The sequence below is a fragment of the Pelobates fuscus genome, chromosome 1 (genome assembly GCF_036172605.1).
Source record: "Pelobates fuscus isolate aPelFus1 chromosome 1, aPelFus1.pri, whole genome shotgun sequence".
Taxonomy (NCBI): Eukaryota; Metazoa; Chordata; class Amphibia; order Anura; family Pelobatidae; genus Pelobates; species Pelobates fuscus.
In genome coordinates this window covers 469,710,450-469,725,391 of record NC_086317.1, presented here as the reverse complement: position 1 = coordinate 469,725,391, position 14,942 = coordinate 469,710,450, and the positions used below count along the sequence as shown (strand labels likewise).

Sequence of the window (14,942 nt, the reverse complement as noted above, 5' to 3'; positions counted from 1 at the left end):
AGGGGCTGACTAAGGGGATAGGACTGCAGAAGGGTGACAGGGGCTGAGGAAGAGTGACAGGGGCTGAGGAAGGGAGACAGGGGCTGAGGAGGGGGGACAAGGGCTGAGGAGGGGGGACAAGGGCTGAGGAGGGGGTAGGAGGGGAGGCAGGGCTAAGGAAGGGTGACAGGGGCTGAGGAGGGAGGGCAGGGGCTGAGGAGGGAGGACAGGGGCTGAAACCTAAAGTGTATTTCCCCCCCTCCCTGAGTCTTACCTTAGGCCAGAGAGGGGTGGGCAGGAGCTAGCAGCCAGCAGCCAGCAGCCAGCAGGGTCAGCAGTCAGCTAAGTCAGCCTCTCCTGATGATGTCAGGAGGAGGGGGCGTGACTTCCTCTGCTCTTCTCCCAGACTCCCCAGCGGTCCTGTGAGAAGAGCAGTGAAAGTCACGCCCCCTCCTCCTGACATCATCAGGCGAGGTTGGCCCACTCCACTGGCTGCAGGCTGCAGGGAGAGTGAGGTAAGGTGAAAAATCTGAGTCCTCAGCCAGAGGCAGAGGCAGGGCCGGAGCCAGAGGCAGGGAGAGAGGCAGGGCCGGAGCCAGAGGCAGAGCCAGAGGCAGGGCCGGAGCCAGAGGCAAGGTCACAGCCAGAGGCAGAGCCGGAGCCAGGGGCAGGGCCGGAGCCAGAGGCAGAGCTGGAGCCAGAGGCAGGGAGAGAGGCAGAGGCAGGGGATTCCGATTTTTCCTTTTTTTGCTGGATACGGGCGGCCCTGGGTTCAGGTCGGCTGGGGGGCAATTGCCTTCCTGCCCCCCTTCCCAGCCCGCCCCTATGCACAACCTACTTTTTATTTTATTTGTTTCCTAAACAGTCCATCACAAAGTGCCAGGATTGCATGTCAGGATGGGGGTAAGAAGCACAAAGTAAGCAAAGGTTGCCAGATTGAGCACATTAAAGGGACACTATAGTCACCAGAAAATCTACAGCTCAATGTTGTGGTATTCTATACCATGTCTATACCATGTCCCTACAGGCTTTTTGTTGTAGAAAAAGCGGTGTTTACATTACAGCCTAGGGACACCTCTAGTGGCCACTACTCCAACGCCCACTAGAGGTGCTTCCTGGGACAGTGACATTCAGCCTCTCTATGATCTGCATGGAGATGCTGAACTTTCCCCGTAGAGATGCATTGATTCAATGCATCTCTATGAGGAGATGCTGATTGGCCAAGGAGATGTTTGACTCCGCTCTCTGCCTCCTTGACTGAGATCATCAGAATTGACGATCTCAGCCAATCCTTTCCAATGGGTATGCATTGTGATTACCTGAGAACATCAATTCTAATTATGTCAACCAAGGAGGCGGATCAGGAGGAGAGTCAGCGCCAGCGGGACCCACGCATCTCTAGTATAAAGGTGAGTTTTTACTGTATTTAAAAGGTGCAAGGGTGAGGGCCGGGGGGGAGAAATTGTGTTTTTAACAAGCTAGCTACCCTATCCCAAACACCAGCACTCCCTGCTGTTTACCTTATCCCAAACACCAATCCTCCCCGCTACCAACCCTATCCCAAACACCAATCCTCCCCGCTAGCTACCCTATCCCAAACACCAATCCTCCCCGCTAGCTACCCTATCCCAAACACCAATCCTTCCCGCTACCAACCCTATCCCAAACACCAATCCTCCCTGCTGGCTACCCTATCCCAAACACCAATTCTCCCCGCTTGCTACCCTATCCCAAACACCAGCACTCCCTGCTGGTTACCCTATCCCAAACACCAATCCTCCCCGCTACCAACCCTATCCCAAACACCAATCCTACCCGCTACCAACCCTATCCCAAACACCAATCCTCCCCGCTAGCTACCCTATCCCAAACACCAATCCTCCCAGCTACCAACCCTATCCCAAACACCAATCCTCCCCGCTAGCTACCCTATCCCAAACACCAATCCTCCCCGCTAGCTACCCTATCCCAAACACCAATCCTCACCACTAGCTACCCTATCCCAAACACCAATCCTCCCCGCTAGCTACCCTATCCCAAACACCAATCCTTCCCGCTACCAACCCTATCCCAAACACCAATCCTCCCTGCTGGTTACCCTATCCCAAACACCAATCCTCCCTGCTGGCTACCCTATCCCAAACACCAATTCTCCCCGCTTGCTACCCTATCCCAAACACCAGCACTCCCTGCTGGTTACCCTATCCCAAACACCAATCCTCCCCGCTACCAACCCTATCCCAAACACCAATCCTCCCCGCTAGCTACCCTATCCCAAACACCAATCCTCCCCGCTACCAACCCTATCCCAAACACCAATCCTCCCCGCTACCAACCCTATCCCAAACACCAATCCTCCCCGCTAGCTACCCTATCCCAAACACCAATCCTCCCCGCTAGCTACCCTATCCCAAACACCAATCCTCACCACTAGCTACCCTATCCCAAACACCAATCCTCCCTGCTAGCTACCCTATTCCAAACACCAATCCTCCCCGCTAGCTACCCTATCCCAAACACCAATCCTCACCGCTAGCTACCCTATCCCAAACACCAATCCTCCCCGCTAGCTACCCTATCCCAAACACCAATCCTCCCCGCTAGCTACCCTATCCAAAACACCAATCCTCCCCGCTAGCTACCCTATCCCAAACACCAATCCTCCCCGCTAGCTACCCTATCCCAAACACCAATCCTCCCCGCTAGCTACCCTATTCCAAACACCAATCCTCCCCGCTAGCTATCCTATCCCAAGCACCAATCCTCCCTGCTGGTTACCCTATCCCAAACACCAATCCTCCCCGCTACCAACCCTATCCCAAACTCCAATCCTCCCCGCTAGCTACCCTATCCCAAACACCAATCCTCCCCGCTAGCTACCCTATCCCAAACACCAATCCTCCCCGCTAGCTACCCTATCCCAAACACCAATCCTCCCCGCTAGCTACCCTATTCCAAACACCAATACTCCCCGCTAGCTATCCTATCCCAAGCACCAATCCTCCCTGCTGTAAGACACAGCAGAGTTATGCAATGAGTTATGCAATATCCACAACACCAAATCTTGTGTAAACTGGCACATGAAAAGTGTTGACCTGTAGACTGCAGGCTTTGTAGGTTTCAGGTAGGAAATTAATCAATAAATCAATTCCATTTCTACCAGATTCATACTAGATTGTTTAATTAATGTCCTTCCTTCCCCATTTTAATTATTTATTCATACTCCAGGGCGGCACTATTCATGTACTGACCGGCTGAATGAAGAAGCGATGCCTGACTCCTTATAATTTGAGGGGTGCCAGACACCATAACCACTATGTCAGGTGCAGTCGTTCCGGTGCCTGGATTATTCCTTTAAATGAAGGCAATACATTTAATAAATACTAATTCGATTGAAAAAGCACATCCACAGAAACACAATAACTAGTTAATTTTATTAAACCAGAAACCAATGAAAATATTACCTCACAGCATACCAAACTAAAATCTAATCGACTAGATCCTCCTTTAATGTATCCTAAACCGTGTTGTTCCAGGAGGAATAGATTTAGGGGGGCCATATCCACCATGATTTCCTAGACACCTTTCCTAAAGTCTTGCTCTGCAGTATCTAGCATTCACATGCTGTACGAGGGAAATCAGTTAAGGCAGTAACCGTGCAATTCACCCTTAATTAATGACTTTACATTCCTTCTGAAGCAATGAATTCTACATACATAGAACCCCATAGCATACTGAATTGATATATGCACAAAAAACATGATGGACTTGGCTTGCTTAGATATTGCAGAATAAGAGAATTCACTTACCCATAGGGAATGGCGAGCAGATAAGCAGAGGGTATGAAGCTGGAATGTAATCCAGGCAGTGCCACCGCTGTTCAGATTGGCATATGCCCCCACTATTAGAATGCCCGGTCCTGAGGCTCCAGTAAGATCAGGGTAAAGCAGGCAGCTGTACCCAGTAATAGTCTGATAATCTGGCTACGCAGAGTGTGATCAAAGAAAACGTTCCCTCCTTGAATCAGGTCTAAACCCTACAGATTACTGACAATACAGGAAGATGCACAGGAACTGTACTGCAAATAATAGACCCCACATTACAACAAACCTGCATGCACAGTGCAGAGAACAGCATGCATAAGCAATAGGAGCTGCAACATGTGCCATGGGTCGCCATCTAGAGGCCGCAATCCACATGACAGTCATTTTTTCTGATTCCTGCTTCAACAACAAATTGATCCTCGTAGCTTTATATTTATTTATTTATTTATAAAATATTTTACCAGGAAGGATACATTGAGATACATTATATATTCTCCAAACTACGGTTAATAGATCCACCATGTTTTTCTGGAGGTACTCGCATACATCCCAACTGTTCCTATTGAGGAAGGGCAGTCCCTTATTTAGGTCTAAATCTCTTTGTCCCCGTTTTCTAGGAGCTCCATATTGTTGGTGTGTCTGAGTGTATAACAGAGCTCCACAGCAATAATACTCCCAGTAATGTGTCTGAGTGTATAACAGAGCTCCGCAGCAATAATACTCCCAGTAATGTGTCTGAGTGTATAACAGAGCTCCGCAGCAATAATACTCCCAGTAATGTGTCTTAGTGTATAACAGAGCTCCGCAGCAATAATACTCCCAGTAATGTGTCTGAGTGTATAACAGAGCTCCGCAGCAATAATACTCCCAGTAATGTGTCTGAGTGTATAACAGAGCTCCACAGCAATAATACTCCCAGTAATGTGTTTGAGTGTATAACAGAGCCCCACAGTAATAATACTCCTAGTAATGTGTCTGAGTGTATAACAGAGATCCACAGCAATAATACTCCCAGTAATGTGTCTGAGTGTATAACATAGCTCCACAGCAATAATACTCCCAGTAATGTGTCTGAGTGTATAACAGAGCCCCACAGCAATAATACTCCCAGTAATGTGTCCGAGTGTATAACAGAGCTCCACCGCAATAATACTCCCAGTAATGTGTCTGAGTGTATAACAAAGCTCCACAGCAATAATACTCCCAGTAATGTGTCTGAGTGTATAACAGAGCCCCACAGCAATAATACTCCCAGTAATGTGTCCGAGTGTATAACAGAGCTCCACAGCAATAATACTCCCAGTAATGTGTCTGAGTGTATAACAGAGCTCCACAGCAATAATACTCCCAGTAATGTGTCCGTGTGTATAACAGAGCTCCACAGCAATAATACTCTCAGTAATGTGTCCGAGTGTATAACAGAGCTCCACAGCAATAATACTCCCAGTAATGTGTCTGAGTGTATAACAGAGCTCCACAGCAATACTACTCCCAGCAATGTGTCTGAGTGTATAACAGAGCTCCACAGCAATGATACTCCCAGTAATGTGTCTGAGTGTATAACAGAGCTCCACAGTAATAATACTCCTAGTAATGTTTCTGTGTGTATAACAGAGCTCCGCAGCAATAATACTCCCAGTAATGTGTCTGAGTGTATAACAGAGCTCGGCAGCAATAATACTCCCAGTAATGTGTCTGAGTGTATAACAGAGCTCCACAGCAATAATACTCCCAGTAATGTGCCTGAGTGTATAACAGAGCTCCACATCAATAATACTCCCAGTAATGTGTTTGAGTGTATAACAGAGCCCCACAGTAATAATACTCCTAGTAATGTGTCTGAGTGTATAACAGAGATCCACAGCAATAATACTCCCAGTAATGTGTCTGAGTGTATAACAGAGCCCCACAGCAATAATACTCCCAGTAATGTGTCCGAGTGTATAACAGAGCTCCACCGCAATAATACTCCCAGTAATGTGTCTGAGTGTATAACAAAGCTCCACAGCAATAATACTCCCAGTAATGTGTCTGAGTGTATAACAGAGCCCCACAGCAATAATACTCCCAGTAATGTGTCCGAGTGTATAACAGAGCTCCACAGCAATAATACTCCCAGTAATGTGTCTGAGTGTATAACAGAGCTCCACAGCAATAATACTCCCAGTAATGTGTCCGTGTGTATAACAGAGCTCCACAGCAATAATACTCTCAGTAATGTGTCCGAGTGTATAACAGAGCTCCACAGCAATAATACTCCCAGTAATGTGTCTGAGTGTATAACAGAGCTCCACAGCAATACTACTCCCAGCAATGTGTCTGAGTGTATAACAGAGCTCCACAGCAATGATACTCCCAGTAATGTGTCTGAGTGTATAACAGAGCTCCACAGTAATAATACTCCTAGTAATGTTTCTGTGTGTATAACAGAGCTCCACAGTAAGAATACTCCCAGTAATGTGTCTGAGTGTATAACAGAGCTCCACAGCAATAGTACTCACAGTAATGTGTCGAAGTGTATTACAGAGCTCCACAGCAATAGTACTCCCAGTAATGTGTCTGAGTGTATAACAGAGCTCCACAGCAATAATACTCCCAGTAATGTGTCCGTGTGTATAACAGAGCTCCACAGCAATAATACTCCCAGTAATGTGTCCGTGTGTATAACAGAGCTCCACAGCAATAGTACTCCCAGTAATGTGTCGGAGTGTATTACAGAGCTCCACAGCAATAGTACTCCCAGTAATGTGTCTGAGTGTATAACAGAGCTCCACAGCAATAATACTCCCAGTAATGTGTCTGAGTGTATAACAGAACTCCACAGTAATAATACTCCCAGTAATGTGTCTGAGTGTATAACAGAGCTCCGCAGCAATAATACTCCCAGTAATGTGTCTGAGTGTATAACAGAGCTCCACAGCAATAATACTCCCAGTAATGTGTCTGAGTGTATAACAGAGCTCCACAGTAAGAATACTCCCAGTAATGTGTCTGAGTGTATAACAGAGCTCCACAGCAATAATACTCCCAGTAATGTGTCAGAGTGTATAACAGAGCTCCACAGTAAGAACACTCCCGGCCATAGGCTGTGCACCTGGGCAGGCCCGGACTGGCCATCGGGCATACCGGGCAAATGCCCAGTGGGCCGCGATGGCCGTGGGGTCGAGGCCGGCAGGGGCAGATCACAGAATCTGCCAGCACTATCAGTGTGCCGGCTCTGCATAGTGCCTCCATGGGGGGATCTCCCTCACCGGCCCACAGGCACTGTGACATTGCTATGCCGGCCTGGGGAGGGAGGGAGGGAGGGAGGAGAGGACCGGTGGAGCTCTAGCCAGCAGCTCCGCCGGGTCCTCTCGCAAGGTCTGAGCGTTGCCGTGGTTACCGCGGCAACGCTCAGATCTCGCGAGAGTAAACTCTCTACCCCAGGAACTGCAGGGTAGAGTTCACTCACCACTAGGACCACCAGGGACTGCAGCATGGGAAAGCACCACCAGGGACTCATCCATGGACGCACGGCTCCCCCCTCCCAAGCTAAAAGTAAGAAGGGAGGGGGGGGGATATGAAATTTATTATTTTTAATATTTTTTTATTTATCCCCTATTTTTAAAAATCTGATTTTTTTTAATTATTATTAATTATTATTTTTTTTTAATTTTTTTTTAGTTATTATTATTTGTTTTAATTAAAATAATAATAATTAAAAAAAAAATCATACATTTACACCTTGCCCCCCCACGCACACATACACACAATCCCTCCACACATATTCACACACACACAGCACCCTCAGACACACACACACAGCACACTCACCCACACAGCAACCCTCAGACACACATCACCATTAGACACACACACAGCACACTAACAGCACCCTCAGACACACACTGCACCCTCACACACAGCACCCTCAGACACACACAGCACCCTCAGACACACACAGCACCCTCAGACACACACAGCACCCTCACAGCACACTCACACTAACAGCACACTCACACTTAGCCACACAGCACACTTACCCACACAGCACCCTCACGCACACACAGCATGCTCAAACACACAGCACGCTCAAACAGACAGCACACTCACAAACACAGCACCTTTAGACAAACGCACACTTACCCACACAGCGCTCTCACGCACACACAGCACGCTCAAACACACAGCACCCTCGCACACACACCGCACCCTCAGACACACACACACATATATATATATATATCATATAAAATAACCCTCAGTGAATTAACAAAGATAATTAGACACATAGAATGTGATGGTAAGAACACCCTCACACACATGCTGCACCCCTTACACACATGCTGCACCCCTCACACACCTGCTGCACTACTCACACACAACACACTACACCCCTCACACACAACACACTGCACTCCTCACACAACACACTGCACCCCTCACACACACATGCTGCACACAGCACACCCAACACGATGCACCCCTCACACACACATGCTGCACACAACACACCCAACACACTGCACCCCTCACACAGACATGCTGCACACAGTACACCCAACACGATGCACCCCTCACACACACATGCTGCACATAGCACACCCAACACGATACACCCCTCACACACACATGCTGCACACAACACACCCAACACACTGCACCCCTCACACACACACATGCTGCACACAGCACACCCAACACGATGCACCCCTCACACACACATGCTGCACACAACACACCCAACACACTGTGACTCTTACACACACATGCTGCACACAGCACACGGTGACCCTCACATATACATATACATATATATTTGGATGTATATAGTGTGTGTGTATATGTTTATATATATATATATATATATATATATATATACACATACATACATACATACATACATATATACACACACACACTATAGCACCCCTCACACTGCACCACTACACACATTACGCTCCACGCTAGATCCCTTACCCAACTCTGGATCATCTAATCTACACACACATACACATCCCTATATACACTCTAAATCCTCTACACACACACACACACACACACACACAATCTCCTATACACACTCTGGGTCCTTTACACACTAGATCTCCTACAAACACACTGCACCACCTACACACACTACATTCCTGACATACAAGCTCTGGATCCCCTATGCACACACTACATTCCTTGTTAACAAATACATGCTACATTCTCTAAACACACACTCTCTACAACCCTTACACACACTACAGCCGGCATGCACACACTCGCTACATCCCCAATACACACTATGCCCCCTATACACACACTCTCTACAGCCCCTAGCATGATATGCTTTCCTGGCCCTTTTGTCCTCTGGTATCCCACTTATTGAGACAAGTGAAAAGCAAACACAGCGTAAGCATGTTATTAAATTTGCTTGCGCTGCGCAGACCAAATACAGGGCCTTTTTCTCATGCTAGAGCTCTTCAGCAGGGCTCTGCGCATTGAACTAACATGCTCACTTTGTGCTTGTCCTTAGTGATGACAAAACACACCCTCTCTGGCCCCGCCCCCTTCTCAGGGGGTCGCTGTGATTGAAAAATGCCCAGGCCGAATTTTTTTCCCAATCCGGCCCTGCACCTGGGAATATTTTTTAGAAGACTGTCTGAGAGAGGTTACTGTATTTTGTGTAGGTGTTGGGTAACTATGTGTGAGTAGCTATGTGTGAGTATATGAGAGTGATATATTTTAGTATCTTTTAGTGATATGTGTGGCAGTGCGTGTGTGTGGGCACCTGTGAGTGAATAGTATTGCTGTGTGTGATGTGTGTTGCTGTGTGAGGTGAGCTGTGAGGGCCGTGTGGGTAGATGAGTGAGCTGTGAGTGGGGAAGCCGGATTGGAATGATAAGCATGGGGAGAGAAAGTTAGGTGTAGGAGTGATAGCTGTGAGTGTGGAAGGGATGGTTCTGAGTGATAGAAGGTTGCAGAGAAAATGGGATGAGCTGGAGTGTGAGGGTGGGAGTGATCAGAGGATGGGAAGAGATGGAAGGATGTGTCGGCAATTACAGGAGTATGGGAGAGATGGTGGGATGGCTGGGAGTGATGGAAGAGTGAGAGATAGTTTGTGTGATAGGAGGACTAAAAGAGAGAGATGGAAAGATTTGGAGTGGTATGAGGAAGGGGTGAAAGGAATAGAAAAGGGATGGTGTGAATGCTAGGGAAGTGTGGGAGTGATAAGAGATGGATGGAAGAGACAGAGGGATAGATGGTGGTGATATGGGCATGGGTTGAAAGGGAGGGATGGCTAGGTGGCACAGATAGGAATATGGGGTTAGGGGCTGCAGCATACTCTGTTATGCCTGTTGCCTTCTTTTGTTAGGAAAGGGACTGTAATGAGGTTAAAGGAGGTTAGGGGGATGCAATGGGTGAATGGAGGCTTGGGGGGTTGGGGGGGGTGTTAGATGCTGGTAACCCGTGGCAACGCTTTGATATGAAGCAGAGAACTTGGTCTGTACCCACAGGAGTGTCAGCCCAAGTTCTCCCTCCTAACCCCCTAACATCGGAGCGGCCTCGCATTAGAGGGCCTCTCCTCTGCTGCACTATACAACCAACGATATGTTAAACAGCACTAAATAAACACATATGGTGACAATCAAACCAAGTGCTTCTAATGATGTGCTGTGTTTTTTGAGGATTTTATTCACATCACAATGATTAGACACTTAGTTTACACCACAATGATTAGACAGTTCATTCACATCACAATGATTAGACCGTTCTTTGACATCACAATGATTAGAGAGTTCATTTACATAACAATGATTAGACAGTTCATTTACATAACAATGATTAGACAGTTCATTCACACCACAATGATTAGACAGTTAGTTTACATCACAATGATTAGACAGTGCATTCACACCACAATGATTAGACCGTTCGTTTACATCACAATGATTAGACAGTTCTTTGACATCACAATGATTAGACAGTTCTTTCACATCACAATGATTAGACAGTTCTTTCACATCACAATGATTAGACAGTTCATTCACATCACAATGATTAGACCGTTCTTTCACATCACAATGATTAGACAGTTCATTCACATCACAATGATTAGACAGTTCATTCACATCACAATGATTAGACAGTTGGTTTACAGGATATCTGAATACATTGTTTTAGGATTTTGTTCATTCACAGCATAGCAGGATACAATGTGTTAAGGTGTAAGTCATTTCCAGCATAGTTGGGTGCATTGCATTAGGTTTCTGGCTATTTACGACATAACAGAATTACCGGTAGTTACTATTGTTTCACGTCCTCACAAATAATTTGGGCCTTTGATCCATTGTATAATGTCCTAAAAATATGTTCAAGCTCCCTCCCATTCGCTTAGATTGTGTTTGGATGTTCCTGGTGTAACCCTGTGGATCTGAGCAGATACAAGAAATAGACCCTTCATCTATTAACATAAGCAAGTTCTCCCCATTGATTTTACTACAAGGATTTACATATTTATACCCTGCCTAGACAAAGGTGTATTGGCAAAATATTATTTGTTTTACAAATAACTGTCCATCTTTAAAAGATACTATCTGTCCATCTGCAGTTAAAAGGACAGTGTAAGCACCACACCCAGTGCATCTTCATGTAGTAGTTTTGGTGTACAGACCAGATCCCTTTATTCTGAAAATGTAAAACATAACCATTAGAGTGAAACAGCAATTTTTATATTTATCTGAAAACACGCATTTAGTGAATGTCAGACTGACAACCACAAGACGCACATCTTCCATTTTCTAAGGTCTTCTCTTTGTGCGTCATCACAGCCAGCATGGATTCAGCGCAACTCTATGAGATATATGGGGTTCGCAGAGGGTAGGGACTTTTAGCTCACACGTGCCATTACAGAGATAATTTAATAATAATGACAAAACTCTGGCACCCCTCCCCCCCTCTAAATTTCTCTTCCTGACAGACACACACCCTCACTGAGGCATGCACTTACATATGCTCACGTACAGATACACAGTCATTGTCACACACACTGTTTAACCAACACACACTTTCACTGAAACATACACATTCACAGACATACACACTCGCTCATGCACAGTTACACACACACTCACAATAACCGACAGACTCACATATACACTAACTAGCAGACAAATTCATCGACAGACACATATACACTCACTGACAGAAATGCATGCACACTCACTCGGTGTCAGACACACACACGCTGGGACACACTTACTAACAGATACACACTGACAAACACATATACAACACTCACTGACACATATATGCACTCAGTGTCAGACACGCACATTGACTGACAGACACACATACACTAGACACGCTGACATACATGGATACACACGCTAAAACATGCATACATACACTGACAGGCACGCATACACACACTGACAGACACACACTCTCAGTGACAGATACACACTCACTGACAAACATGTATGCACTCTCACTGACAAACATACATACACACTCAGTGACAGACACACACTCACTAAGACACACACACTCTCACTAACAGACACACACTAACTCTCACTAACAGACACACACTAACACTCACTAACGCACACACACACACACACACAAACCGTCACTAACAGACACACACTAACACACTCACTAACAGGCACACACACTCTCACTAACAGACACACACTAACACTCACTAACAGACACACTGACACTCACTAACACACATACTCACTAATAGACACACACACACTCACTCACTAACAGACAGACACACACACACACACTAACAGACACACACACACACTAATACTCACTAACAGACACACACACTAACACAGTCACTAACATACACACACTAACACACTCACTAACAGACATGCACACAAACACACTCACTAACACATGCACACAAGCACACTCACTAACAGACACACACAGACTCACAATTTAAAATAAAATAAAAAATTTAAATTCAATACACCCAGCCTTTGCTCAGGTCACTTGCGCACCTCTTATTGATGCTTTGTTGGAGTGATGTCATATTCCGGCTCCGGCATCACTGTGGTGCGCACGAGGGAGTTCAGCAGGGAAGAGCTCATGGGAGAGTGCTTACTCGCTGCCCGTAACATCAGCAGATGCCTGCCTCGAGGAGGGGGGGGGGGGCCTGAGGTGGCCAGCCGGCCAACTCTCGGGCCCCCAAGACAAGAGACTGACGAGGCATCTGCCAGAGCGATTGGGGGGCTTTTTTTGCTGCCCTCCTGAAAGTGCCGCCCAAGGCAAATGCCTTGTCAGCCTCGTGCTAGGTACTGCGCTGATTGGGATCCTTATATAGGCTGAAATAAGACTTACATTGCATCAAGTCCAGCCTTTCTCACATCTGTTGTTTGCTGTTGATCCAAAATAAAGAGCAAAGAAAAGTTTGAAGCACGTTCCAATTTTGCTACAAAATCCTTCTTGACCCCAGAATGGCAGTCAGATATCTCCTTGGATCAAGCAGCTATTACTCTGCATATTAAATATTATGTTAATAATATCAGCAATTCCCCTCCAGACACAGTGAGCAAGGGGAACATTTTTGGATTAATCTTCTGACTGTGGACTCCTCGCTCACGGTGTGCCCAGAGGGGTTAAGGGTTATTAGTAACTGTACCCTACACACACAGACTGGGAGAAAATAGTAAATTCATTTTGAAATACTATTGAAGCAAAAGGTTTTCTGGACGGTTAGGGACACAAACAAATGCTCTGAGTGATGTCAAGGACTGAGATCTGACACCTGGAATTCTAAAGATATGAGCAGTGGACTGAGCAGCACACAAAGGGTTAAGGCAGCAAGATTGATTTTTGTTGATACATCAATCGTTTGCCATAGACATCATGCGAATCACATAGACAGGTACAGGCAGACGTCACGGAAATTAGATATATCTGGGGCGTAGAGAAAATATAAATATAAAATTGTGACAGCTGAAGGAATGTTCTAAAAATACAGAGCTCGGGAAGAGCAGAATGACCAGCCATTCACTTTAAGGAGGGATCGTTAATGAAATGAAACACTGCATGGCTTCTGTTAAATCAATCTTACTCTATGGGGAGTATTGTTTACTATTGCCCCCTCTTAAAGGGAAATAGGAGATAAACACAGCAGGGATAATTAAAGGGACACTCCAGGCACCCAGACCACTGCTGCCCGTTGGAGTGGTCTGGGTGCCAACTCCCACTACCCTTAACCCTGCAAGTGTAATTATTGCAGTTTTTTTATAAACTGCAATAATTACCTTACAGGGTTAACTCCACCTCTAGTGGCTGTCTACTAGACAGCCACTAGAGGGCACTTCCTGGTCTATAGCACAGGTTTTCTGTGCTATAGCTTCGCTGGACGTCCTCACGCTGTGTGAGGACCTCCAGCGTCGCTAAAATCCCCATAGGAAAGCATTGAAAAGCATTTTCACCCCTTCAGCAACCGGGGATGGGAGGTGGGAGGTAGAGGGGACCTGCACTGGAGAGTCCCTTTAATGGATATGCCAGCTATCATACAGAGAGGAAAAAAGTGGGGTGCGTATCAATGGTTCAGTGGTGCCTGGGAAAGGGGCAGATAAAAACTCTTGAGGCTTGTTCACTAAACATTCAGCTAAAGGAACACTCCTTAAAAACTATTTAGTAGACATGTCCCCAAAGAAAATGCACATGTAATTAATTCTGAATGGTTTTGGGGGGTACATGAAATATTGGCATGCAATAGCCGCAGATCAAGGTCTAGAATCTGCAGGTATTGTAAACCTTCCCCGACTTTCTCTGGCTGTCTAATCACAGACTTCCCAATGCAGCTCAATGAGAAGTCTTACCAAGGCAGGTGCTCTGGGCAATTGCTGCCTCTTAGGTTTATCTCCACTGAGCTAATCAAACCAGGAAGTAACAGGACCAGTTACCTGATTGACAGCCAGGAAGGTGTAACAAGGTTCATTGAAAAGGTTCTATTGAATTCATCACTTCCAGAAAATGAACAAAAGAAGACACACACAATTCACACAAGCTGAGTGTGTAGTATTCCTCTAGTTAACATCTTACAAAATGTAGGCTAAACTAGTTTAGTTAGAGGATTTTTCAAATGTGGCTATTTTAGTATGAATAATGTGAATAAACAACTTTTTTCCA

General features: G+C 46.0%; 1 protein-coding gene across 4 annotated transcripts in view; it reads right to left on the bottom strand.

Moving 5' to 3' along the window:
• GDPD4 (glycerophosphodiester phosphodiesterase domain containing 4) overlaps positions 1-14,942 on the bottom strand; it is a 105,848-nt gene that overhangs the window by 87,923 nt on the left and 2,983 nt on the right. The window contains exon 1 of one of the 4 annotated variants that reach the window (XM_063431557.1): positions 3,789-4,100. The exons of the other annotated variants lie outside the window; for them this stretch is intronic. The gene's annotated coding sequence lies outside the window, so the exon portion shown is untranslated. Of the gene's footprint in view, positions 1-3,788; positions 4,101-14,942 lie in introns of those variants that run through there. 4 annotated transcript variants of the gene reach the window in all.